This window comes from Camelus bactrianus, chromosome 34 (genome assembly GCF_048773025.1).
Source record: "Camelus bactrianus isolate YW-2024 breed Bactrian camel chromosome 34, ASM4877302v1, whole genome shotgun sequence".
Lineage (NCBI taxonomy): Eukaryota > Metazoa > Chordata > Mammalia > Artiodactyla > Camelidae > Camelus > Camelus bactrianus.
The window spans coordinates 15316443-15343705 of NC_133572.1; the positions used below are offsets into that span (position 1 = coordinate 15316443).

At 38.6% G+C, this 27263-nt stretch overlaps 1 protein-coding gene across 7 annotated transcripts in view; it reads right to left on the reverse strand.

Annotated features, from left to right (window-relative positions):
* SOX5 (SRY-box transcription factor 5) overlaps positions 1-27263 on the reverse strand; it is a 903293-nt gene that overhangs the window by 765765 nt on the left and 110265 nt on the right. For 5 of the 7 annotated variants that reach the window (XM_074357827.1, XM_074357824.1, XM_074357826.1 and 2 more), the window contains exon 2: positions 3793-3874. The gene's annotated coding sequence lies outside the window, so the exon portion shown is untranslated. Of the gene's footprint in view, positions 1-3760; positions 3875-27263 lie in introns of all 7 variants that reach the window. The other 2 variants (XM_074357830.1, XM_074357825.1) reach the window with 1 other exon arrangement.

A 27263-nucleotide genomic window follows, 5' to 3' on the forward strand; every position in this document is an offset into this window, starting at 1 on the left:
CTTATTTACATGGCCAACAGTCTACTTGAAATCGTGTTTAGATTCCTGTACACAATTAGCTAAATAAATATCATTAGTGCAGCTTCATTAAAGTGTATTTTTCTTAAATATTTCTCAATACACATATTTCTCAGTAAGTGAGCATCTATTAGTTTTGGCAAGAAAAATCTTATAATGGACTTATTTCCATAGGTACATATTTCAAGCACTAACTGAAAGGAATAAAAAAAAATGTTTTGCCATCTGGAATAAAACAGTGATGGATACCATTAAGACTCAAATTACGTTCTTATGCATGAAGCCACATTTCAGAATCACTATTATAATTCCTATCTTCCACCAAGGAAGCACTAAAGAATTGTTTTTATAAGGAAAATATCCAAAAGAATCTGATAATTCTCCTAAATATAATCCTCATTGAAGCTAAACATATTTTATCCTTCTTTTGTAAAGCTATCATTACCATTATCCAGTAAATGCCTGCAGGAACTTTACAGCAAACCCTTTATCCTTTTTCTTTTGCATGATTTAAATATGTCATTTTATTACACATTGTTTAAGTATGTTCTCCATGAAGCAGATCACACACACACACGGCATATTTAGATATGAATACAGGTCAAGAATATCAAAAATGCAAAGCACAGGTCATAGGATTAAGGTGACCAAAGTCACACTGATACCATTTTAAGTAGTTACAGAGCCTTCTGAATTCTGCACAGTCTGTACCTGTAGTTCAGGTGTAAATTCATTTTCTGGCCTGTGGTACCATGGTGCTAGACTGAAACTCTCCACAAGCACGTTCCTGTTCCTCCTTTGTGTAGGTGCGCTATTCTGAGTCCACGTGATGGTACGACCTAGGTCTGAGTCTGAGCTCCTTTCCTGGATGGAGCCATGCCTCAGCCAGTCCGGTCTGGCTGCTTAATAAAGGAAAGACAGCGCTCTCCCCGCCGCACAGGGCTGCCTGCAAGAGTCGCCTGAGATGAAGTGCAGTCACGGAACGCAGACAGAACGCAGCTTCAGAGTCACACTGTCGTGGTGCGGACTCTTCTCAACAGCATTTCAAGGTCTGCGTGACGATCAAATTATTGAGTCTCTTTGAACCCTGGTGTTATGGGTTGAATTGTGCCCCCCCCACCCCAGATTCACATGTTGAAGTCCTAACCCCCACCATCTCAGAATGTGACGTTTAACAATAGGGTCATTGCAGATAGAATTAGTTATGTTAAGATGAGGTCATTAGCGTGGGCCCTAGTCTGATATAACTGATGTTCTTATGTAAAAGGGAAACTTGAACACAGAGCAGCCACTCATAGAGGAAAGATGATGTGAAGAGAGAGGAAGATGCCGTCTACAAGCCAAGGAGAGGAGAGAACCAAACCTGCCAATGCCTCAATTTCGGCCTTCCATCTTCCAGACGCAAGACAATAAGTTCCTCTAAATGCAAATAAATTGTTTAAGCCACCCCAGCTGTTGTACTTGGTTACAGGGGGAGCCTTGGCAAACTAACACATCTGGTTCCCTCAAATGTCAAATCCTTAATATAAAGGCTGCAGTGCCATTATCTGGATTTAAAAAATCACATGGTACATACTCAAAAGAGGGCAGGCAATACTTTCTATCATATAGGATATAATATTTTATTTTATTTCCTTGAGTCTTGCTTCTTTCTCCATTCAGTCAGCCAAATTGCTATACTCCACACTTGGATTTTCACCAGGACAAGCTGGCAGAGGAGGGGAGCACGGGGGATAGAGGAGTGTCAATTATTGGGTTTTGAATTTCAAAAGCCTAAGACCCTCTGGGAAATCAGAATGATTCTCATGCACTGAAAACAGACTTAGAAGAGACCCTCCTGTTTATTTACTAAGCTGAGGGGAGATTTAGATACCTCGGTGGAAAATAAGGTAGTCAAGGCCATACAGACATTAGTGAATCTAGGAGCAAGTTGGGGGTGCGGTGGCTGAACCTTTACCCCTCCCCTGCATCACCCTAACTCTTCCTAGTGGCACTGGAGTGACCAGATATTAGATTGGAAGATTCAACTGAGGCACCTTTGTTGAACAGGCATGAAATTCCAAAGTAAAGAGCCAGACCAGAATCAAGATTTTTAAAAAAATTATAAGAACTGGTGGGATGGTTCTAAAACCCAACAAAAGAATGTAAAGGACCAAAGAACAAAAGTGAGGAGAAGCTTTATGAAGAGGTTCCTGTACTGAGCTGCTACCCTCTGTCAAGTCCCACCTCACCCCAAGCAAGAGGGGTGGAAGGGGCTAGTTCTGCTCTCTTATGTCTTTAGAGAGGCTTCAAAAGAATCATTTAGACAGCTTGGATGTGTCCCCTGGAGTTGGGAAAACTGAATGGACTGGCTCCTCCCTTAGAGATCTGGAAGACAAGAGGGTCAGGCCAGGAGCAGCTCTGGAATCTGAGAAGTACCCACACCCACTCCTGCCCTCAGAGGGTCATGAGATTCACATTTTCATGAAGCAGGTGTGAGCCACAGATGAGAGAGCCAGCCTGAAGCCCAAGAAGACCATCTGGAAATATTCCTGAGACACTGAATATGAGTTCACGTGGAATGGACTGGCCGAAAACCAGGAGCTGAGTGGGGAGTGGACAGCTGAAGGAGAAGCCCTGTCTTAGTCAGGAGAGTTGAAGCCAGATGGGTCCAGCAGGGAAGCCACTAAAGTCCCCCCAAAGCTGCCAAGTGATTATCAGTTTTAAACACCTGCCAGGCCCGGAAAGTTGGAGCTGGCTTCACATAGTACCAGTTCAAGTAAAAAAATCCCTAAGCCGCTCATTTCCTCTTTTTTCCCATGTTTCAAACCTTCAGCATTTCGCCCTAGCAGCCAGCACACTGGCGAGGAGGTGACAGGTGGAGAGAGAAGACAGCACACCCTCTCCCACTGCAACAGCCCAATCCAAGAACAGGTCTCAGACAGGGCAGGAGAGACGATCTGATACATTAACTTTCAAGCTATGATGATGGTCTAAGATTGGACACACTGATTTCTGAATGCAGACTACATTTGTGATTTAAAGTGTGGAGAGAATTTTTTTTTTTTAATCTAAGAGTAATCCTATTAGGTAAAGAGCCTCCCTGAGACCTACGTTTTGTCCAGAGGGAGGGGAATACCCACCCCCCTTCTCCTATTCATTTTAAAGAAATAACAAGAAAAAAAGAGTAAACCATGTTTTGATTGACTTCCTCAGTTGTGCTTGTTCAAAATACTGTTAACAGAGAGAAATTCCAAATATGTTGTTGGAAGATAATGGTTGAGGGAAAGGGTCGTCTTTCTTAGACTGAGCTGGACCTTAGAGATGATGAAGTGGTATGTCCAGAGAGATGGACCAGATCAGTTTTGCAAAGGACCTCATGCAATAGCATGACTCAGGAGCAACAGAACAAGGACCTCATGCTTCAGAGTGGCATCCAAGGAGCAAAGAGCTCTATGCCACCCCAGAGAGTTTCTTCTAGTTCAGCAGGAGCATATTTTTGCATGCCCAAGAAGTATCTGGAAGAAGCCAAGAGGAGAGCAGAAGCTCCTGGAAGGAACATCAAGGTGTCCCTCAGCAATGGCTCACAAGCACTGACAAGGGATGGAAGGACACACGTGACTAAGGGAGAGATGACCACCCAGGAGCGGATACATCAGCCTCACCCTCATAACCTGACCAGGAGCTCAGATGGACCTCAGATTGCTTCCACATGGTTAAATGGAGGATTTAGATTTAGCTATAGAAGAATAAAACAACTTACATTTCTTGCACACTCAGTGTGTGGACACATACCTGCCACACGCCGGGAAGCTTGTCCAAGACGTCTGAGGATCCTCTTGAAGTGTGTCTTTACGCCGTGGACAGATGAAAAAGCCTAGAAGAGAATTAGAGCTAAGTCACTTAGAGGCAGAATCATGGTGCGAGGAGGTCGACTCTCAAATCTTAGCTGTTTGGGGAAGTATCAGTAGATTGTGGTAAACTTGAGCCTAACACAATACAGAACATCTCCTACTATGGAACCCTTAAATTCTGTCGAGACAGACACTGAGCCATCAGCAGACGGAAAGAAAACAGAATGAATCAGCTTGTTTGGTTTGTTTTTTAAAATCAAATGCACCAAATTTCAGAAGAACACACGGAAACAAGGAGGCATAGTAGGGAATTTAAGGTTCCTATCCTAAAACCTTGGAATTTTTAAAAGCATCAAGCCTGTTTCTAAAGAGAGAAGTAAAATAAATCCAAGTAAGAAAATAGACTGTGATGGGAGTGGGGCTACTTCAGAGAAACTAAGGAAAAACTTCTCTGATAAGGTGGCATTTGAGCAGAGACGAGGATAAAGTGAGCAAGCAGGAAAGGAGGAGGTTGAAAAGGATCAAGTCAAGACTTTTTAATGTAGAAGTCATTAGAGGGTTGCCTTTTTCTTTAATTAAATATTTTAGTTTGAGATCACTGTAGAATCATATACAGTTGTCAGAAACAAGACAGAAAATCCCCTATATCTTTTACCCCATTTCCCCCCATGGTGGCATCTTGCAAAGCCAAGATACAGAACATTTCCATCACCATGAGTCCCTCAGGATGCATTTTTATAGCCCTCCCACCCCACCTCCTCCTTAAACCCTGGAAACCACTAACATAAAATTTCTATAATTTTGTCATTTCAAGAATATTATATAAATGAAATTATATACTCAACACAATTCTCTGGAGCTTCATCTAAGTTGCTGTGTATATCAAGAGCCGTTTATTTTTATTACTGAGCAGTGTTCTATGGTATAAATCATCTAACCACTCACCCACTGAAGGGCACTGCATTGTTTCTAGTTTGGGGTTATTATACGTAAAGCTGCTATGCCACTACAGAAAACAGTATGGGGTTTCCTTAAAAAAACTAGAATTAGAGTTCTCATGTGATCCAACAATCCCATTCCTGGCATTCCTGGGCATATATCCAGAGAAAACTCTAATTTGAAAAGATACATGCACCCCAATGTTCAGAGTAGCACTATTTACAAAAGTCAAGACATGGAAGCAATCTAAATGTCCATCAACAGATGAGTGGATAAAGAACATATGGTATATACACAATGGAATACTACTTAGCCATAAAAAAGAGTGAAATAATGCCATTTGCAGCAACATGGATGGACCTAGACATTATCATACTAAGTCAGAGAAAGACAAATACAACATGATATCACTTATATGTGGAATCTAACATATGATACAAATGAACTTATTTACAAAACAGAAACAGACCACAGACATAGAAAACAAACTTATGGTTACCAAAGGGGAAAGAGGGCAGAGAGGGATAAATTAGGAGTTTGGGATTAGCAGATACAAACTACTATATATAAAATAGATCAATGGTAAGGTTCTACTGTAAAGCACAGGAAACTATATTCAATAACTTGTCATAAACCAGGATGAAAAAGAATATGAAAAAGAATATAGACATACATATCACTTTCTGTACACCAGAAATGAGCATAACAATGTAAATCAAGTATACTTCAACAAAAGTTAATTTTTCTAAAAAGTAAAGCTGCTATAATCATTTGTATACATTGTGTGTGTGTGAACGTAAGTGTTCCTTTCTCTGAGATAAATGCCCAGGAGCACAACTGTTAGGGGTTTTATGGTAGCTGTATGTTAAGTCTTCTTTAAAGACCTGTCAGACTGTTTTGCAAAATGGTTGTACCATTTTACATCCCCATCAGCAATGCATGAGTGAGCCCATTTCTGCAGTCCATGCCAGCATTTGGTGTTGTCACCATTTCTTTTTCCTTTTTTTTTTTTTTAGCCATTCTGCTTTTCTCTAATGATTAATGATGTCAAACATCTTTTCATGTGCTTATATATTATTTTATATATCCTCTCCCATGAAAATGTTTCTTCACATCTTTTGTCTGTTTTCTAGCTGGACTGTTTCATTTTTATTGTAGAGTTTTGAAAGACCATATTCTTAATACTAATCCTTAATAACAGTGAAAATATATAGTTTTCAAATGTTTTCTCCCAGTCTGAAGTTTGTCTTTTCATCTTCCTAACAGAGACTTTCACAGAGCAAAAGTTTTTAATTTTGACAAAGTCCAATTTATCAATTTTTCCTTTTATGAATCATGCTTTTGGAATGAAATCTAAAAATGTGTTGCCTAGCCTTGGATCTTGAAGATTTTCCATTTTTTCATAAAAATTTTGTTGTAAAATTTTTAATTTAAGTTATTGAAATATTTTGAGTTAATTTTTGTATAAGTTGTAAAACTTAGGTCAAGGTTTTGTTTTTTTTTTTTTGGTTATGGATATCCAACTGCTTCAACATTTATTGAAAAGGTTGTTTCCTCTATTGAATTTATCTTGCACCTCTGCCAAGAAAATCAATCAGATATATTCATGTGGGACAATTTCTGGGTTCTCTGTTCCATTCCATTGTTATATGTGTGTATCCCTCTGCCAAGATCACATGGTCTGGATTACTGTACCTATATGATAAATCCTGAAATTGGTAGATTAATTCTTCCCACTTAATTCTTCTATTTAAAAATTCTTTTATATATATATATATTTGGGGGAGAGGTCATTATTTAAAAATTTGTATAGCTTTACTGATTCCTTTGCCTTTCCATAAAAATTTTAGAATAATCTAGTCTATATCTACAAAAAAAATCTTGCTGGAATTTTGATAGAAATTGTATTAAACTTGCATATCAGTTTGTAGAGAATTGATATGTTTGTTAGGGTGAGTCTTCCAATCCATAAACATGATGTATGTATTTATTTAGACTTTTCATCAGTACTATGTGGCTTTCAGCATACAAGTCCTATACACGTTTTGTTAGATTTATACATAAGTATTTAATTTTTTGAGCGATTGTAAATGGTATTGCATTTTTAATTTTAGTGTCAAGTGTTCATTGCTTTTATATAGAAATACAAGTGATTTTTATATATTTATCTTATATCTTACTACTTTGCTATTAGTTTGGGGAGTTTTTTTAAAGTTCCTTGGGATTTTCTACATAAACAATCGTGTCACCTGCAAATAGGGACAATTTTATTTTTTCCATTCTAATCTCTATGCTTTTAATTTCCTTTTTTCTCCTCACTGGCTGGAGATTCTAGCATTATATTAAGTAAAGGTGGTGAGTGCAGACATTCTTGACCTTGTTCCTGATCTGAGGGGAAACAATTCAGTCTTTTATCATTAAGAGTAATGTTTAATGTTAGTTACAGAATTTATAGAGGTTTTTTTCAGATGCTTTATACCAAACTGAAGTTGTCTATTCTCAATTTTCTGAGTTTTTGTCATAAATGGGTGTTGAATTTTACCAAATACTTTTCTCCATGAATTGACAGGATCATGTGATGTTTCTTCTTAGCCTGTTAACATGTTGAATTGCACTGATAGTTTTACAAGTATTGAACCAACCACGTATGCCTAGAATAAACCCTACTTGGTAAAAGTATATACGTCTTTTTAGATATTGTTGAATTCCATTTGCTAATATTTTGTTAAAGATTGCTGTGTCTGTGTTTGTAAGGGATATTTGTCTCTAGTTTTCTTTTTTTTTTTTTTTTTTTTTTTTTTTTTTTTTTTTTGAACTATCTTTGCTAGGTTTTGGTAATACCACTGGATAATCCCACTATTATAAAATGAATGGTTTTCCAGAAAAGATGGTGTAGAAATGTTACTTCTTTAAGTGTTCGTTAGAATTCTCTAGTGAAGCCATCTGGAACTGGATTTTTTTCTGAAATGTTAAAATTACTTATTCAATTTCCTTAACAGTTGCAGCTATTCAAATTATCTATTTAATATTGGGTGAGTTGTGGTAGTCTGTGTGATTTGAAGAATTGGTCCTTTTTAATCTAAGTTGTCAAATTTATGTGCGTAGAGATGTTTCCAGTAAACTCAAATTGCCCTTTTGATGTTGGCAGGTAGTTTCCTCCCTTCTGCTTGCTTTGGGTATATTCAGTTCTTCTTTTTCTAGATTCTTGAAGTGGGAGGTTTGATTATTGATTAGAGACTTTTCCTTTTCCCTAATGTATGCATTTAGTGCTATAAACATGCCTCTCAGCACTTCTATGTCTGTGACCCACACATTTTTTTTTTAATTTTCATTCAGTTCAATGTATTTTTATGTTCCTTGAGACTTCCTCTGTGACCCACAGATTATTTATAATGTATGTTGCTGAATTTTCAAGTGTTCAGAGATTTACATGTTATTTTTATGGTACTGACTTCTAATTTGACTTCATGGTAGTCAAAGGATACATTCTTCATGATTTTAATTCTTTTAAATTTGCCAAAACTTGTTTTCTGATAGTGGACATGGTCCACCATGGTATATGTTCCATCATCACATGTGTGTTCTGTTGCTGTCAAGTGGAGTGTTCTGTGAATGTCAATTAGAGATTGTTGGTTACCGATACTGTAGGGTATTCTATATCCCTGTTGATTTCCTGTCCAGTTTTCTATCAACTGATGAGTTAGGGGTGTTGAGATCTTCAACTACATTTGTGAATTTGTCTATTCTTTTTTCAAATATGTCATTTTTTTGCAGTTCAGTAATTTGGTGTATATACATTTATGATTCTCATGTCTTTTTGACAGATCAATTCTTTTATCATCATATTATATCCCTCTCTGTCACTAGTAATTTACTTTGCTTCAAAGTCTACTCTATCTATTACTTATATAGAAACTCCTGCTTCATTTTTATTAATGTTAGAATGATATATTTTTATCCTTTCTTTACTTTCAACCTGCCAATATCATTATATTTGATGAGAATTTATAAAGAGACAGCATTACAGTTGGATGCCATTTTTAATAAACTCTCACATATCTTGTCTTTTATTTGCTGTATTAGACCATTTATATTTAATGTAATTATTGATATGTTAGGGCTGAAGCCTGCAATTTTATTTTCTGTTTTCTGTTTTTCTCTATTTTTCATTTCTCTGGTTTCTTTTTCCTGCCCTCCTTCAACATTTCTTAAAATTCAATTTTGCTTTATGTATAACATTTTTTAGTACCTCTTTATATAGCTTTTTACTGGTTAGGTATGACATCAAATATACATAATTTATCACAGTCTGATGGTGTCATCATATTACCAGTTTGAATGAAGGGTGTCATGAATCATGTTCTACTGAGTATTTCTGCAAAAATGTCAGATTTCATAAATCAAAATCTGAACATCACAATAAATGTAGCTATGTGAGATACTGTCCTGGTTTCCCCCACACAAAACTACATACACATTCATACCTCCACTAAAAATATAACCGGGATGTGAATTGGGATTAGTGAGGGAGCAAAAAATACTTGACACTGATTTGAAACACCAAGATTTCTGTCAGTTGACGTATACTTGTTTGGATAGATGATTTTAAAGACGTTGCCTAAGAGAATGTGTTTTCTAACACACTAAAGTAAATAGAAGTCTGAAAAGTTTTTGAAGTCTGGACAAAATTTTCCTTTTATTAATCAAGGATATGGGCCATCAACAATTCATAATCTGTTACAACTGTAAATAAGCTGAACAATTACCTAGACTATTGCTCACCTTTTATAGGAAATTCATTTCTGAGAGATGAAACAAACTTGCACAAGGTCATGAGTGAGTCAGTGAAAGAGATGAGCCTAGAACTGAGGTCTGATGACACTGAACTGCACAATGAGGAATAAAAATATTAAATTTTTATCTGAAGGGTATCAATACTCTGCTTGGGAATACAGTTATGCTTCATTTCCTTAAGGAAAGCAAAATAAGAATGTGGCAGATGGAACATCATCACTCATCTACATCGGAATTTAACCAGAATGCTGGGTTTTAAATGTAGCCACCTGCCAAAAGTAGCAACTGATAGCAAATAAATGGCCCAACCACAGATATTTCGTAGGCACTGTCTCACACGGTGTCCCGACATAAAGCTGCAAGAGTTAGCATGTCCTTTTCCATTGTGTATTGATGAGTTTTTTCCCATGTACCCAGGCTACCAAAGAGTGGCAGATCTGAAGGATGTTGACATATTTCTGACATTATGCAGTTTTCATTCCCTTTAGGTGTAAAAAACACTTGAATATGTACAAAAGGGACAATCCTCAATTCCCAAAATATTTTTTATACTCCCTGATTCATTTGGTGAGAGATCAAACTTCCAGTTTGTAGCTCTGAGTGGCAGATTTCCTATTTTAGTCATAAAATCTTCTATGATCCAAACTTTAAAAAAAATTCTTGCTCTACTTCTCCCATTTATATTCACAGTCAGATACTATAATTAAATAATACAGTTTCATTTACTTGGGCTCAAATCCATTAATTTTCTTTCTTATTTTTACTCGTCTCTTTTCTCTGAAACATATCCCATTATTATTATTATCCTTGAGCCCACAAATACACAGATCCGTGAATCTATAATAGGTCTTCCTATTTTTTTAGAATAGATTTCACTTTGATTAATTGTCTAAATTGCCTCCACTTGCTATATACATTTGAACAAATACCTGATCCTACTGAAAAAAAAACAATCATCCTTTAACAGCTGACCTCCTCGCCAAGTACAAGTATTAAGTTTACTTCAGGGAAAAACTTGGTGCACAAGCCACCTTGAGTTCCGTGGCCTGATGCCAGCAGAGGGTGAACGTGCTAATGGTCTGCACCAAAGTGAGAATTCAGATGCCCTTCCATTCAAGCCCAGTGGACTGGCCAAATGATAGAGCACCGTTCAGCATCATGTACAGAGAGAGCCATGTGCCTTCCTCTCAACCAATGGTGCCCACATGTGCTGAGGAGCAGGGCAAGAAGTGCACGTGCTAAACACTTCAACAGGGAAGTGTTTGCAATCAGAAACAAAACCTAAGCGATACAGCTGCCGCGGTGTCCAGCTCTTTAACCAGACAGAACTTCCACACACCTAGCCTTCTTTTTTTTTACGAGCAGAGAGGAAGCTTGCAGAATTTGTATTCACACGTCCAATGTTGTGCTCTCACCACATGCCTATGAAACTCCCTCGTCAACAGAGCTTTTACCCTTGCCTTTTTTCTCTTTTTCAGGATTTCTACTCCAAATCCCCAGCACACTTAGAGCAGTGATCTCAGAGGCATTTCTATCGCTGATGCAAATTATATTTCTTTATCTCCTGGAGATGGGGTGGGAAAGGGAAGGAAGTGTAAAAGCTCCAAAGTGGCAGCTAAAACCAAACCAGCTGAAGAAAGCTCATAACATTTTTCGCTAATTTGTTGTGTAAATGCCCCCTGCTAATTTAGAAAAGCCTTTGTGGTTTTTAACATGAAAAAGTTAAACAGGTAAACTCCTATGTTGAAATTCACGGACTGAAGGTGAAGTTAACCTTCTACCAGTGAAAAATCAGTGGATGAACAGACCAAACACCTTCAATATAGACTATGAACTGTTAATAGAAAGACAACCTATAAATACATTTTTCATTGCTAATAGGCCACATTTCTACATAAGAAGACTAGTTTCCTTTCCAGTCACAGCACCATCATGGACCAAATGTAAACTATAAAAGAACTAACATCTAGCTTGGATCAGACAGCATATAGTATTTTAATGCTTTTTACAACACAAAGCCATTACTCCTGTTTAGAAGCAAGTTCCTGAGAATACACTAAATTCTCAAATCTGAAAACAGAGAGCAATCCCAAATGATCCCCTCAGCTGATATGCTAAAGACTGAATAAAGACGGTAAGAACTACATACCCATCTGTGGATAAGGCTGGTAAACTGTTCTTAACCCAAGCTGCCAGTGCAGAGCGAGCACAGCATTCAGGCCATCTCTACGAAATGAGGAAACTCCTGGTCCTCATGTCAGCGTCATAGACAGTTCAACCCATCTCTGAGGACTCAGTCAAATTAAATAAATATATTGTTGAGCAATATCTGCAACGTACTTTGTTAGATGATGGGGAGAAAACAAAGTCATTAAAACGTATTAATAAAGAAGCTGTGATCTAACTACTTCAAAGTTGGAAAAGTCATTAGCAGAGAAAAAAGTAGAATGAGGGATGCATTCCAGAACGTCAGGAAAGGGGTTGTTTCAACAAAACGTATGCTTGTGTGTCAATACACATAAAAATTAAATAGCACCTAAAATACAATAATGTCAAAACTTATAGGAAACGCATCTGAAATTCTTGGGTGAGAGGGAGACACACGGGAAGTTAGAGTTGCAGTAAAAGGTGGGTGGTCTCTTCCAGGATCTGAGAGGCCAGGAAAAACCTGACAAACAGGGCCCGCTGGCGGGCCCAAGCAAGAGCAGGGCAGGCGCTGGATTTTAAAAGGAGCCACAGAAAACAGGAGTCGCACACTTTCATCTCAGGAGCTCTGAGAACCAGGGTTCCAGCATCCACAGCTGCATCTGTCCTGGTTTCTTGTCTACAGCATGGCCAAGTGTCCTTCTATTGACAGATCCTGGGCGAACCCATGTAATATCCTCATGAGTCCCCACCTTATACCCAGGCACCTCCCCAGGCAATGGAAGGAGATTTCAGCAGCCAGCACGCTTTGCCCCTGCAAATTACTCCCCACCAACAATTTCTGAAATTTCTTTGCCAGGTGTGGCGTCTCTGGAGCCATAAAAAGCTATGAAAGTATTCTAATGCAAAGATCTGGGCAAAAAAAAAAAAAAAAAACCATGGTGACTGAAACATGGCCTTAGGAAAGCAAATCCAGTTACTCAACTGGCATGTAATAACCAGATAATGGTTCATTTGCTGACTTGGTATAAAAAAAAAAAAAAGCTTCTATGAGGCAGTAGAGGCACTGAGTATCTGAAAAGGACTGCTCCTGAAGATACATAAAATAAGACCCACACAGAAGAGGCTATGTTTTATTTTAAGCACTGATACTCAAACACAATTTAATAAAAAAATTACAATATGGCAAAGTGATTACTAGCATAAACTCTGCTGGATTGAATCTTCCTATTTGGGTGATCTCAGGCAAGTTACTGAATCTCTCTAAGCCCAGAAATTAGAAATAATACTTACCAGAGTAATCAGCTACTCAGCATCTCATTGAAAAACTATGCTGCCCCAATTCTCAGGCTTCACAGTTCAAGTAGGACTGGCCCCATACCCTCTCTCACTGCACTTTAGGTTTGACTGCTCAGGCCTGAGTAATCACTGACCAGTTCCAGGAAGCCATGTGGGGATCCCCATCACCCCAACAATTGCTGGAAGACTCCTTCTCTCTCCCTTTTGCTCATTTGCACCCTCTCTCTCTCTCTCTTTCTGTGACTGACATTACTGAGGACCATTCAAACCTAAAAATGTCAACTGAGGGGAACGCAAAGCTAAGGCCTGGGAGGACCGAGGGAGAGAGGGGTGCCTGGAGATAAATCTGTGAGCACAAAGGTTATTTTCTGTTAGAGTAACACTCTATTCTCTGTTGCTTCACCTATTTTGAGATAGTTTTGTGTCTAACCTACGACCTGGAGTTTGTGCATGTGTATGTGAGGAAGAAATGAGATGACACCCATAACGTGTTTGTTACTGTGCTGGGCATACAGTAAATGCTTAATAATCGTGAGCTATTTTTATGCCCAGAATGAGAGCTTCTTTAAGCTTGCCTTTCCAAGATGACCACATGAAAAGAAACAATTTTCATGGGACTCATTAAGATATCAAGGGTTTCTATTTTCAAAAAGGTCATAATCAATAATAAAGGATGTTAATAATAGCTCAAACACATGGAAGTCTCAAAAGACAGCAGATGATTTGACCTGAATAGAAAAAAATAGTTAAAGTTTTCACAGGAAAGTGTAAAAGAAGAACCTCAAACTGGGCTGGTCACCGAAAGGGTTTTGAGGAACAGGAAAGATCTGGAAAGTTGGAGGGGAGAACAGATAATATTCTAGGCATGGGTCTAGAAAAATATGGGTGGTGGTGTGCAAGCATGGGACTCTCTTTGACCTACAGCAGAGGGTTGTGAGGAGAAGTCATGGAAGGATGGTTAGAATAAAAAACCTCAATGCAGATGATAGCTCCTAAGGGCAAATTTAATCGCATTTCACAGAAGTTGGTTTTCACTGAGCTCACGAGACGTACAAAGGGATATACCATTAGGTTGCTCATGAAATTCACACCAGGTGAAAATTTTCGAAATAATTTTACAACCAAATCATACATCTTTGGATACATGGTATCATGTTGGGGTTTTTTCCCTCTTTCTTATTCCAGCTATAATTGCTCATTATCTTACTCACACATTCTATAGCTAAAGACATGAACATATGAAGGAACAAATAAGCCCTAAGACATAATGTAACAGATACTGTGGTTTTCTCCTCGGTACCCCTTCCTCAGCCTGCAAGAGCTGTGCGGTTTGAGGGACCGAGGCCAACTTCTGTGGTGGGTCCTGCTAACTTTAAGGCAATCCCATCCGCCTTTCCAGTGACTGCTTGGTGAACCCAGGCCCACAGGAACCTATGAATGCCATTCCCCTGGAAACACGTTTTGGATCCCGGAATGGACATACGACACAACGTGGGCCAATGAAACATAAATGAGATTTGCCTCTAGGAAAACACTTCCTCGCATTCAAGACAGAGCCACTGAAAGAGATGGTCTCTCTCTCAAACTATGGTTGTCAGACACGGAGCGGCTGATGCAATCTGCTTTCAATTTAAGAACAGAGCTAACATCCAGAGGAGGGTAGGGCTCAGGGAATTGCAGAGATAAGGTGCTGAAAGCACTGGGCAAATTCAACCCAATAATCTGCCCAACCTCTAAGGTCTGACTATGTGAGATACCATCTTTCTTATTATTAAATCTGGTTGGGTTCTTAAAAAAAAACTAATCCTAATTTCTTTACCAAAAAATACTCCAATGATCCAGTACACTGTGTATCATTTGCAAATGGCCCTCTGGATAGTCTTAGAGCCTCCAGAAGACGCGAGAAAGTGGAATCAGGACGAGTAAACATGAGGAAGAGGGGAGCTATTTGTATCTGAAAGCACTAGTCCAGGAGATCCGTGTCAGATGAGCAGAACATCGCCCTTTGAAAAGATGGAGGAGTCAGTTGGCAGAGTCACCCAAACCGGTCCAGGTATTCTTGTCAGATGAGGGCACTCCAAAATTACACATAACCAAGGTTCTAATAAATGCAAAAACTTTAGATCTTACAACTCCACCCTTCCTCCTTCCTCCTGCACAGCTGCTACAAGTAGGGGCATTTTATTCCCTGGTCCTATTAGCAAAAAGAGCTCCTTACAGATGCGGCCCAGCCTGGAAAGGGTTCTCTGGGCAAGCAAATGTTATAGACTCTGTAACTTTCCATGTCTCATTGCCAAACTCTCTTTGGGGTGCAGTGTCTAGAATTGCAATTAATCGTTTAAGCCAACTATGATATGGGCTATATTCACTAAGTAAAATGAGGATAATTGTGCTGTTTACTCCCTTATTTTCTTCACCCCCTCATTTAAAAACTGTTTTTAAATGTTTACAGAAATATATAAGAAATAGAACATATATGACAACTTCTGAGGAAGTTACAGCAGCAAATAAGCATTGGTAAATGGTGATCAAGGTGGAGCAATCAAGCTAAAAAACGAAATTAGAAATCTACGTGGAAAGGCTGTACAGACAGGAACTTGTAGCAGATTTGATCACCACTAGCCAAAAGAGAGCCAAAAATGAACACAAATCATGAAAGCAGACTCTGCCCACAGTATTAAGCCACAGAACTAATAAGATCAGACATTTAAAATGTACACATATGATTGGTAGCTAGAAGATGTTACAGACTGTCTTCTATGTCTGAAATATGGTTCTCTAAAAACAGTAGGACTTCTGACAGACCTCACACATACATTAGAACAATTTAAAATGTATTTTGACATGAAATTTGATAACCCAAAATTAATACTTAAGCACCGGCAGTGAAAAATCTAAGCCCATAAAATGGCACTGTTCAACTGACTATATTTCAATAAAAATATGTATATACAAAATGGCACTGTCTGTTTAGGCCTCTAAATAGTGACCAAGTCAGTAGAAATGAGCATACCTAGTGTTCAAAGCACAAGACTGCCTGGAGGAGCACACGGGGCAGGATACGTACAAAATGCGTCCAGAACATCTTGACACACCAGATACCAAGGAAGCTGTCAAAGACAGCCATAGTACTCATGTCAAAAGTACGCAGAAGCCAACTAGGGGAGGTTTCCATTGGTCAAAGATGAGACCATTTGAGATTCAAAAAGGATAAGAATTATAATAGATCAAACTCATCAGATATGCTTAAATTCTTGAGTTCATGATGATGTTTAAAGAAATTACTTGGTTACCTTCTGAGGATGACAGAAAGCTGTTCCACCTAAGTAGTAATATATTCCCCACCCTCAGGTCAAACGGACTCCTGTTCACTTTTTGTTTGCTACCCAAAAAAGTTAAAAATAAGATACAAGATTTTGTTACTGTTGGCAACCACCTATTAGCTCCAAACATTCTGCTTTGTATATAAAGATAATGAGGCATTCATTATATTTTGTTTTCTTTTCTTCTTTTCTTTTTCTAAGTGAAGTATAGTTAATTTACAATGTTGTGTTAGTTTCTGTCTCTTTTCTTTGTAGATCTCATCAGGATGAACGGAAGAATGTTCTGATTCTAATGTTTCTTTCCTTTACAAATCAAATAACCCCATTTCCAACCTGAGAAACTGTTGGCTGCCTTAATGCCACCAACCCTCATCATACCTGGACAAAGGGTTTTCTTTTATAATGTTTATCATTATTGCAGGTTGGTCACAGCTACAATTTAAAAGCTGACTATAATCCTATCTGTAAAGGTTGACTGCACAGTGACCTTAGTCAAGGTAAAACCTGTTCCAGAAAACCCGAGAATAATAAGGCCCATGGAAGTCTAGACAAATGGATACATCAATGAATAGGAGGGAAATGTTTATTGCTTTTAACAAAAATCATTCATTACACTCTTTGCTGTAGTTTCACCCACACATCATGAGTGGCATTTCATATTTCAAAGGTATTCTCAAGAAGTCGAATACATAAATACTGGATATGCTCAGTGTACTAATACTGATTAATATCTGGCTCTCCTCTATTACTTCCCATCACAATGAAATTAGGTGTGACCATATGATTAGTTCTAGGAAAGAAATATGAGAAGTGATGTTTGTCATTCTGGAATAAAGTATTTAATTGTCAGTGCTTCCCTGGCCTGGGAGTTCATGGAAGCAGGTATACATAAAGGTGCCATAAAGTTGAAGTTTCAAAAGCTAAACCAGGTGGATGACTGACCTGCACAATGACCTAAACTCACAGCAGAGCTTGCACGTGAGATGTTAGGGTTGTTTGTAACAGCAACATGCCTGATTCTAACCCAAATGATGTGCTAGAATGCTGCATTTTCCCCAAACATCCTTTTCACAGACAGTTGATAAAAATTACCCATATTCTTGCATTTATTGAAGCCAATCAAATTAGCTGGATAATAGAAATGTATGGATTTAGAATGAATATTTTCAGGATTGTGAACTGTTTGAAAATGTTACCTATACTTGATAAATCATGCCTTATAACAATAAAGCAGCAGAACTGTACTCATGTAAATAGAAGCTGACTCAGATTTCCCTACTAAACGGAGAACGGTGCAAGCGTGATGCGCAGGAGCCACTCTGAGCCCCAGTTCTACCTTAAGAACTACGGCAGGACATAAAGCAAAGAGCAGTTGCTGATGACATTTATGAAGTCTCTCAGGTCTCAGCTGATTCTGAAATAAACTGATAAGGCTTATATTTTCTTGACCTCCTAATCCTTGGAACCAAAAGTACTTGGTAAATGAAATTTTCCTTTCATGATGTCCTCAAATCTACTTGCTCTGACTAATCTAGTATATACTACCAAAGAATAGGAAAACCACAAAAAGTCCATTGTGAAATTTCAATAAAGCTCAGCCCAAGACTTCTGTTTGATGCTTTCCCTATGGAGGAAGACTAGAGAACTTTAAAAGTGGAAATTTGTATCTTTCCTTATCCAGAGAGCACTTCATAAACCAAGTTAAAAAAAAAAATCATACAACATTCCCAGGAAATATAATCGCCTTTTACCCAAAGCCTCAGCAATCAACAGTTTGAAATAACATTCCCTGCTGAACACACGGGTATTTACCTGGGTCATGAACCACAATGGCAACTGTCCCAAATATTTCTATCCATTTGATGGGTGCCATAGGAGCTTAAATGGACATGATGGTGACAGCAATGGCTAGGCCATTGATTTGAGGATGACTGAAGACTAATGGAATCACTTCCTCAGCCGTATAGGTGTCCTAGGAGGTCTGCTAGCCCAAAATGACCTGGTGGCTTTTCAGAGGCGTTGGTACCACCTGACATGGCACAATAATGATAGAGCTGTGTGGAAAGTGGAGATAAGAGCTCCAGCATGCATCTTTGCCAGGAAAATTCACAACATTTCATTTGAAAAAAAGACAGTGGGCAATAATTACACAGTTTAATTATTCCTTTGGGTTCCACAAAGAGCTAAAAAAAATGTAAGATTACCAGCCACTGATCTGCTACCTGTGGCAGCTGAAAAATATTATAATGGAATTTCAGGGGCACAGAGTGAAATGAGCATCTCCAAATTGTTTGGAAAAGGATCTTCAGTCTAAAGAGAATTGACAGCACAGCTTTAAGAATAGATAAAGGACTGCCTCAAGGATCTGTCTTGCTTCCTTACTTTTTTAAAGTAATACCTTCATTTGCATAGTAATAACCCAATTATTGTAAGATTAGGTGACAGGAATCTCATTATTGCTATTTCCACAAAACAGTCAATATTCCATTCAATATCTTTTAATGTTATACCACCTTAAAACATAATTATTTCAATATACTCTCATTCATCTTTAATGTAATTTTCTTTTTTAAAAACCTTGCCATAATTGTTGGTTTTTATGGAATATATCAGTGTTTAAACAAGCACTTTTCCCCTCAGGCTGCTATGAGAACAAGCAGAAGCAAGCAACAACATGGGGGTACTTCTGCCCTCCCTCCCCGCCACCCAAAAAAGAAGTACAGCCACCAAAAGACCAAAGCTACAAACACCACTGATGAAAATCTGCTGTGACCACCTCTACACTCTTCCCTGAACGGCAGTTCCCTCTCCTTCTCTTTCACTGCATGCTCCACTAAAGACACTTCCAGAATGCATTCTGGTCTTCAGGCAACTTTGAAAAGTGTTAGCAAATACATTCTGTTAAATTTCAAATTGTATGATCTGGGCTCTTTTCTTTGTGTGTGTGTGTGTGTGTGGTTTTTTTTTTTTTTCCCCAGACCACATTGTAGTACCCTCAAAAAAAAAAAATAAAAACCACCCACATCCGAGACAGCTGACACACTGGGGAGACCATCTGCCTGCCATAGGTTTACCTGCCATGGGCTTTTACAGTTTCAATTACAAGACAATCAGGACAATAAGTGGCTGGTTACTAGATTAACAGTGGGACCAAAGCAAGGGAAACAGAAGGGAGAGAGAGAGGACTGTCTACATTAAGAGACTACAGAGCCATACATGCTATTACTTCAAAATGATATCAAAATTAATGTACGGTGAAAAGAGCAGTTAGATTTTGTCATGAGAGGAAGTCATATCAAAGGGCTGTGGTTTGGAATCTGGAGTTAACACTCCCTGACTGTGGCCCTACCGACTGCATGTTCTTCTTAATCTCTCTGTACTTTGTGAATGAGCGCTCGTTATCCGTGAGCATAACAATTAATTTATAGAAGTAAGGACTGTATTCCTTAGTCAATACCAACCAAGTTTTCTCAAGATGTAAACTTCAGCAACCAATAACACGATTCACCGGTACTTCCTCTATATACTGATGCACGGAAATTCAACAGGCTTCCACCTTCCTGAGAGCCCGCCTAACCACACTCTCACCACCGCAGACCCAAACCTTCAAACCACGCTCCGTATTTCCCACTTACCTCTGAATGAAATAGCAGAGCTGGCCCAACACCTTTCTGCATGTTTAATGAGTTTTAGGGGGTACTAACTCCGCCTTTTGTCATTTTTTACAACAGTGGGGACACCACCATTCTTTAAAAGGAGCTTAGTTGCTGTAGACAATGTTTCCCCCCATATAGAAACTGTCAAAGCAAACTTCTGATGCAGTGAGGCTTTACTGGAATTAGGTTGTGTGGTTTATCTCTTTCAAGTCACTAGACTGCTCCTCAGAAACCACTCAGAGCAATAGGGACATGAGTCAGACAGATATTTAGGACAACCCACCCCGCCCCCAAGTCAGAGAGGAATCAACTCACAGGCACATTCTGAGTCAAGACCACGAGTCTCAGTTTGTGGCTAAGGAAGGACTAGAACTCAGGTCCTGTCCCACATCATTTAAATCCCAGACTTCAGAGGAAGAATCACAGCCACACTGCATTGACTCAACATAGTTATCTTTTTGCCTCTCGGCAAGGAACGCTACCAAAAGATGGTCAACCAAAACACCAAAGGTTGACAGTGTAAGTCATCATTATATACGCGGTATCAGACAACGTACTGTCTTATGTTAAGTATCAGAACCCCCACTTACTGTTGAAAGGCTGAGGTCGGAAGGGTACAGAAAACTGCTCAAGATCACAAAACAACAAGTTCCAGAGTCAGGAGTCGAAACCAGATCTATCTTAAAGAGAAAGCATATAAATTGCTGTCATAAAAACAAAGTTTACATGTACAATCTACTTTGCTTTTGGCCCAGACTTTCCTAACCCTGTCTTCCAGACACCATTCCCCTAGTGCAGAGAGGTTGCACAGGCCAACGGTGACCTCAGATAATTCAGTCTCCAGAATATCACACAGTGTCATGCCACCTTAACTTTGGGCACGATATTTCCTTTTTTCTGTACTGCCTTCACCTTCTATTGCCTTTATTGCTCATTATTTATTTACTAAACTCTTATTCGTGCCTCAAAATCCTGCTTACTCAGTAACTCTGCTATGAAGTCTTGCCTTACGACCCAGCACCTTCCGGGAGAGTTCAGAGTTCATCTTCCCTCCCTCTGCTACTTCTGAACGTTTAAACTCTATATTTAATCACTGAATGTAGTTTTTCATTTGTTGCCACCTCTCTTGAGGAAGGCTCCTTGAGGACTGGGTTTATTAATTCATCTTAGTATCCATAGTACCTAATGTATCTGAAACAGAGGTGTTCTATAAATATTCAACTGTTATTGAACTGAAGATACCAATTCATTTATAACAACTATCGTATTCTATCTTGCGTGATGAATTTCTACTTATGTGTTTTCTATAACAAGAGATACTTCATGACTTGTTCCCCTCACCACACTTAGAGTGCTTTATACATTAACAGGTGTTCCAGTAATATCTGTAGATTTGAATTGCTTACAAGATTAAAAATGGGAGAAGGAAGAGCAATTAACTAAAAACAGACTGCTTTAAAGCCAGTTGAGGATAATAGGAAATTTTCCCTTCCTGAGTCACCTTCAAAGCATGGGATTTTATCAAAGGAGGGTATAGAACAAGGGCACTAGTTAAAAACGCAATGACTGCGTCCGTGGCTAAAATGCTACTTTTCTTGAGGATTAATTGAGTGCAATCTTTTATCTGTTTCTATTCAGCATATGTACTATATATCTGCTATGCGTCCGAGGACAGCTGCCGTTCTATTTACAGCATTATCTAAAAATGGCAACATTAAATCCATCTCCCATCTCTCTGAGATCTTTTTCAACCACAGAATCATCTCAGATGTTCTGCTTTTAGAGCAAAATATATGAGGTGTGATTGTGTGTAACAGCAAAAGACTAACAGGCAGAAATCCGCAACGGTGGAATCAGCCGCAGGGGCTGATAAAACTTTCCTCCTCTCCCTATCTCAAGAAAAGCTAGGGCAAGGAAACCAGAAAACATCGGGCGGCAAATTTTAAAGTCGAAAACCCTGCCCTTACACCCCTACCAGGAGTCAAGGAGCCAAAATATTGATTTTTTAGGGCTTTGTTGCTGACTGCAGAGATTTTGAACATAGGCTGAAAACCAAACAGCAGAGGCGTGTTTTGATAACCCTTCCAAATACTATATCAGATCCCATTTTTTTTTTTGAGAAAGTTAAAATTAATCTTTCAGTCGTTGTGGGGTGGGGGAGGAAAGCTGTGGCCATGCTAATGATTTATTGTAACTCTCCATGTCACAAATCCTCTGTTAACTTCACCGACAGCTATTAACAGGAGAGGCGAAAATCGGGCTTCACACAGAAACTTATCGCGCTGACCATCCTGACCAATCTGAACAACTTGGGAAATTTTAAAATCTTTTCATCACTCTTTTACCAAAAATGTCAAAGACACAAACTCTTCGTCTTTACCAAGCTTCAAGTGCATTTTCAAAATCAATGTAGCAACTACACATGACAAGACAAGAGAGCAGTCTTTGAGTGGTAAGGATCAAACAGACGTGGAGAAAAAGTAAAAGTTCATTTAAATCCTTCCTTTAAGAAGCTAATTTTCTTATCATGTCACTGCCCTTGTAAGTATAAAAGCCATCATTTTAAACGTATTTTCTAACTCACCGAAGCAATATAGTGAACTGGTTAATAGTATGGGGGGTGGGGTGGGGGTGGAGCCTGGGTTCGAATACCAATGCTACATTTACTATCCGTTTGACCTTGGACAAGAGAAATAACCTTCTGTGCCTTATCTGTGTGGTTTTGAGGAATAGTTGAGTTAGCATGTATAAAGTTGGTGGAATCGTACATGCCATGCAGTGAAAACTCAATGTTACTTATTTTTATTGTTAGCATAGTCCCTGACATTCAGCAAATGCTCAAAACTCAAAGATAAATTAATTGGTTTCAGCAACATTTCTCAAGTAGGGACAGAGGTGGAGAAGACGCATACAAGAAGAGCTTCTATGAAAGAAACTACAATGATTTATTCACTAGGTGTTACTTTCTCATCAAGCTATTCTCTTGGAACAAAACATATATGGCACAAATCCTTCCATTTCAAAATTTGAATCTTTATAAAAAGGCATGCTTTGTAGGTCATTCAGTACGTTTTTTAACAATGCCTACAGCAGGTAAATACACAAATCTTTTTCTGTCAGTCAACCTCTGAATTATTTTTATTTGATTAAACAAACAAACAAAAAGCTAAAGAATCATCAGAACAAAGTCCAGCACAATGGGTTACATCTAATGATCACACTTTGACAAATGGCAGCTCAATAAAGAAGATAAGGATGGTAATGAGACACTCACACCCTTTATCTGCCATTGGCATTTTCATCTACTCCACAAGTTAGGTCAAGTAAAATCATAATTACCAAATTTTCACTGATATGAAATTTAAATTTTTTAAAGACAAATCAATGTTATTCCAAAAAGCCAAATCCATTAATACAGTTTCTTTTAACTACGTGTTTTACTCTAAAATTTACATTATCATCATTCATCAAGTCATTTTTGGAAATCTCAGAGAAGCAACTTAAGGATGCACCAACAGTCTATTTGAAACATGAGCTAAAATTTAAAGAACTGAATGTGGGAAATACATGTTATGCATCTTTAAAGAAAGCCTAATGCATAATTTTTGCAAGGTGTCAAAATCATCAAATAATTATATTTAAGGAAATTCTAAAAGTATGTAAAATTAAAGTGAATATTCACTCTATGAGGTAAAGCAGGAAAAAAATACCACACACATACGTACAGTTATGATGCTCTGTTGAGCACAACTGTGCTTCATTATAAAGATCCGAGTCCTAGGAGTTCAGAGACCACTTTCTGACTTTACTGTGTTCTCCTTGTTGATTCATTAGCAACTCCATTGCCAAGACTCAAATTTTCATTTGGATTACAGAGGTCAATCTTGCATACACCGTATTTTCAAGGACTGCTCCCAAAATAAAACTTTGTAAAATGTATCTCCATTGTCAGCCATCAGCAGTAACTTTACTGTTCATGCCAAGATACTGGGCAAGATGATGGAGACTTGGTTCTGCCACCGATCAGCTGATTTCCCAGTTCTGGCCCTCAAATCTACTCATCTTTAAAATCAGAATGTTGAACTGGATTATATCTGATGTCTCTTTATGCTTGAAAATTGCACAATTAAGTTGTTCTTTTCCATACAGGAATTTAACCAAATTCAGCTTACTGAACAAGAGATGGTCACAATGTGCTCATCCCACAGGAGAGTAGATACAAGCAGAAGGTCGTCTTCATAATTCTTACGAAAGACTTCATACTCGTCGGTCATCCACTGTGGACCAGACAGTGTACATCCACCTGTCTCTATATCTGTGTCTCAGATGGCAAACCAGAGGCTCAGGGAGATTAAGCAGTATACCCAAAATCATGGCACTAATAAGTGGTAAAACTGGGGTTTGACGTCAGACCTTTCTGACTATGAGGCTTGTACTCACCCCATCTCAGCAACAAGTTCATGGAGAACTATGACAAGTGAGAGGCAACTCTAGTGCTGAATCTATTAAATAGTTTACTGATGCTAAAGTCTCCATCACGCATATGCAAGTTCTATCCATTGCTTGGTACCCAAGAAGGGAGCTTGTATCTTTAACAGGGAAGTAAAATGCAAGTATTCCATGCAAGCTGCTGATGGCTGGCTCAGAGACAGCAATTAAGGTAAGTGACTTGGTAGTTGACAATGCATTTCTTGATGATAATGGCACCTCTTGAAAATTAGTCAGAGAGGTTATATAGACTTTGATGACAGTGCCCAAGCAGGGAGAAGAAACAGAAAACGTACTTTGGAGTGCTTTTCGAACAGGACTTCAGGATCTCCTCTATGAATTACTAGAGGAAAATCATTCTATTCTTTCCATTGGTAACAATGTTACCCCACCTCGGGAATCTCAATGACTGGCAGATCGACTGGACACTGAGTGAGCAAGCCCGCCCAGTGTGACATCTTACTATACATATTCTAAATGTCCTCACTGTATTGTGTTGTAGTTTTCAACACAGGCTGATGTCCAAAGACCTAGATTTGAATTCTGGTGCTGCTACTTACTAGTGCTACGAGTGGTCAAAGTAATAAATCTGTCTGTGATCCAGGTCCTTGTCCATTAAAGATGGACACTGCCAGGAAGCTCAGGGAATTGTTGTAGGAGTCAAACAATGTATGGCAAGCACTGAGCACAGTGCCTGTCATGTGAGACACTCCCAATAAAAGTCAGCTGTTACTATTATTATCAAAAGGCAACAGAATATAAGAACGCATATTTCTTATAGCAACCCTGATGATAGGATACTGTTCCTAGTAGTAATTATTACTTGATAGGAAAAAGTTACACTCTAACAAGCTACATACAAAATCCAGAGTACGCATGGTATTTTCTTAAAGGGAGAAAATACACACACACACACACACACACACACTGATCCAATTATTATTCTTTTAATTATAGTCCTAAATAAAAGCCTGGACAGTCTAGATGCATTTAACACTGGTTATCTGTGAATAAAATTGTATTGGCTTCTTTTTCACTCACCAGTGTTTTCTAAATCTTCTACAATGATCCTGTGTTTTGTACTAAAATAAATATTTCACTGTATTTATTTTATTTTATTAAAAGAGGGACTACGGTCATGCTTCCAAAATTAAAATAAAATGAAAACCAACCTGCATGAAGATAGAACATCAGGTACTAAAATATTATGCCCTGATATGACTGTATGACTTGCTGTTTAAGTAAAGGAGGGCTGAGAATCGAGGTGATTCTTCTCAGATGTCAAAATGATGTTTACACCTTTCTCTTAAGCAAAATAGATGATAAAACATAACACTCTGATGATGACACTAAATATTTTTAATATCCTGGACAAATCTACAATGCTTTTTAATATTCAACATTCATTAGCTTCTAATGATCTTCATATGGGTAAAATATTACAAACTTATCTTTTAGCACCCAAAAATGTACTCTTTGGTTTGCAGCACACACTCATTCACGTACGCCTTATTATCTATTTAAGAAGTTGGCCATAGTGAAATGTTCCTACAAAAATAAGTTGGAAAAATTACTGAAATTGTTGTCAGTTGTACTGAAGGCAAAGTAATGTTAGGTGGGCCTCTAAAACCTGCTTTCTAAAGCAGTCAACTAGTGATAGACTTTTTGACGAAAATAGCAGAAGTTAACTTGATCAGAGCACCCACTTGAGTGAAGATGAGCTATGCTTGTCCGGACTTGGTCATTATGGAGTGTGAAGGATGGACATCTGTTTAAAGATAGCAAGGTGGTCATCAAATGAATTCTTTGATGTTTCAAATGTAAGGATAACTATGCAGAGAAAACTGAGGCAGGGAATCGCAGCTTTAGAGGGAACTAAAGTCCCTTTTGTAGCCATTGGCTTGAAAACATAGCGAGCGGTACACCTCATCATCTTCCTGAACCTCAGTAACCTCTCTGTACCTCTGCCTGCATTACACCTTCTCTGGGAATATGCAGACCAGGCTGCATGCCTCTTCATATACTTCCCGCCAAGGTTTACTTCTCTCATTACTAACCTGTGCTGTTTCCTATCTAAAATGCAAACCAAATCTGAAATACTAACTACTTGCCCCTTAAATGTAGATAGGGCATAATTTACGATGTGCAACGTCACTCACAAAATGAGATTATCCAGGAATACTGGCAGTACCAAGGCCAAAGCAGAGCTTGGAGCCACATCAAATCTTCCTTAATCATTGGCAAGATATGAATTACAAATTAAGATTTGGAGCAACAATAGTGAGAATGGTAAGAATAAGTTAGATATAAAAACATCATAAGGTAAACGTTCAATCTGTGACCTTTGTGGATCCCGGAGTTTGGGATACACAGTGCAGGATCAGAATTCTGGTAGGGCTCTTGGTACAGATGAGCAGAGAGGTGGTTGCAGATGCATGATGAGAATGAATGGGTTGACCAGAGAAGAACTTGTACAATGGGAAGAGAGCCAGGTTTGAGTTCTGGTGAAAAGAGACACTGAGGAGAGGTCAGAAAGTAAGGGGCCAACAGCAGTGACTCAGAAAGAATTTCAGGGGGAGAGAAAAGAGCCAGGAGAGAGCTGCTTCCTGTCTCAGAAGTCAAGAGAGGGGAAATTTTCCAGAAGTATGAATCACAGTGTCAAACACTCAGAGATACCAAGTCAGATAGTGCTGTTAGGAGGACACAGGATTTGCAGATTAGGAAGTCACGAGCGACCTTTGCCAGGGCAACAGAAATGACATGGCACG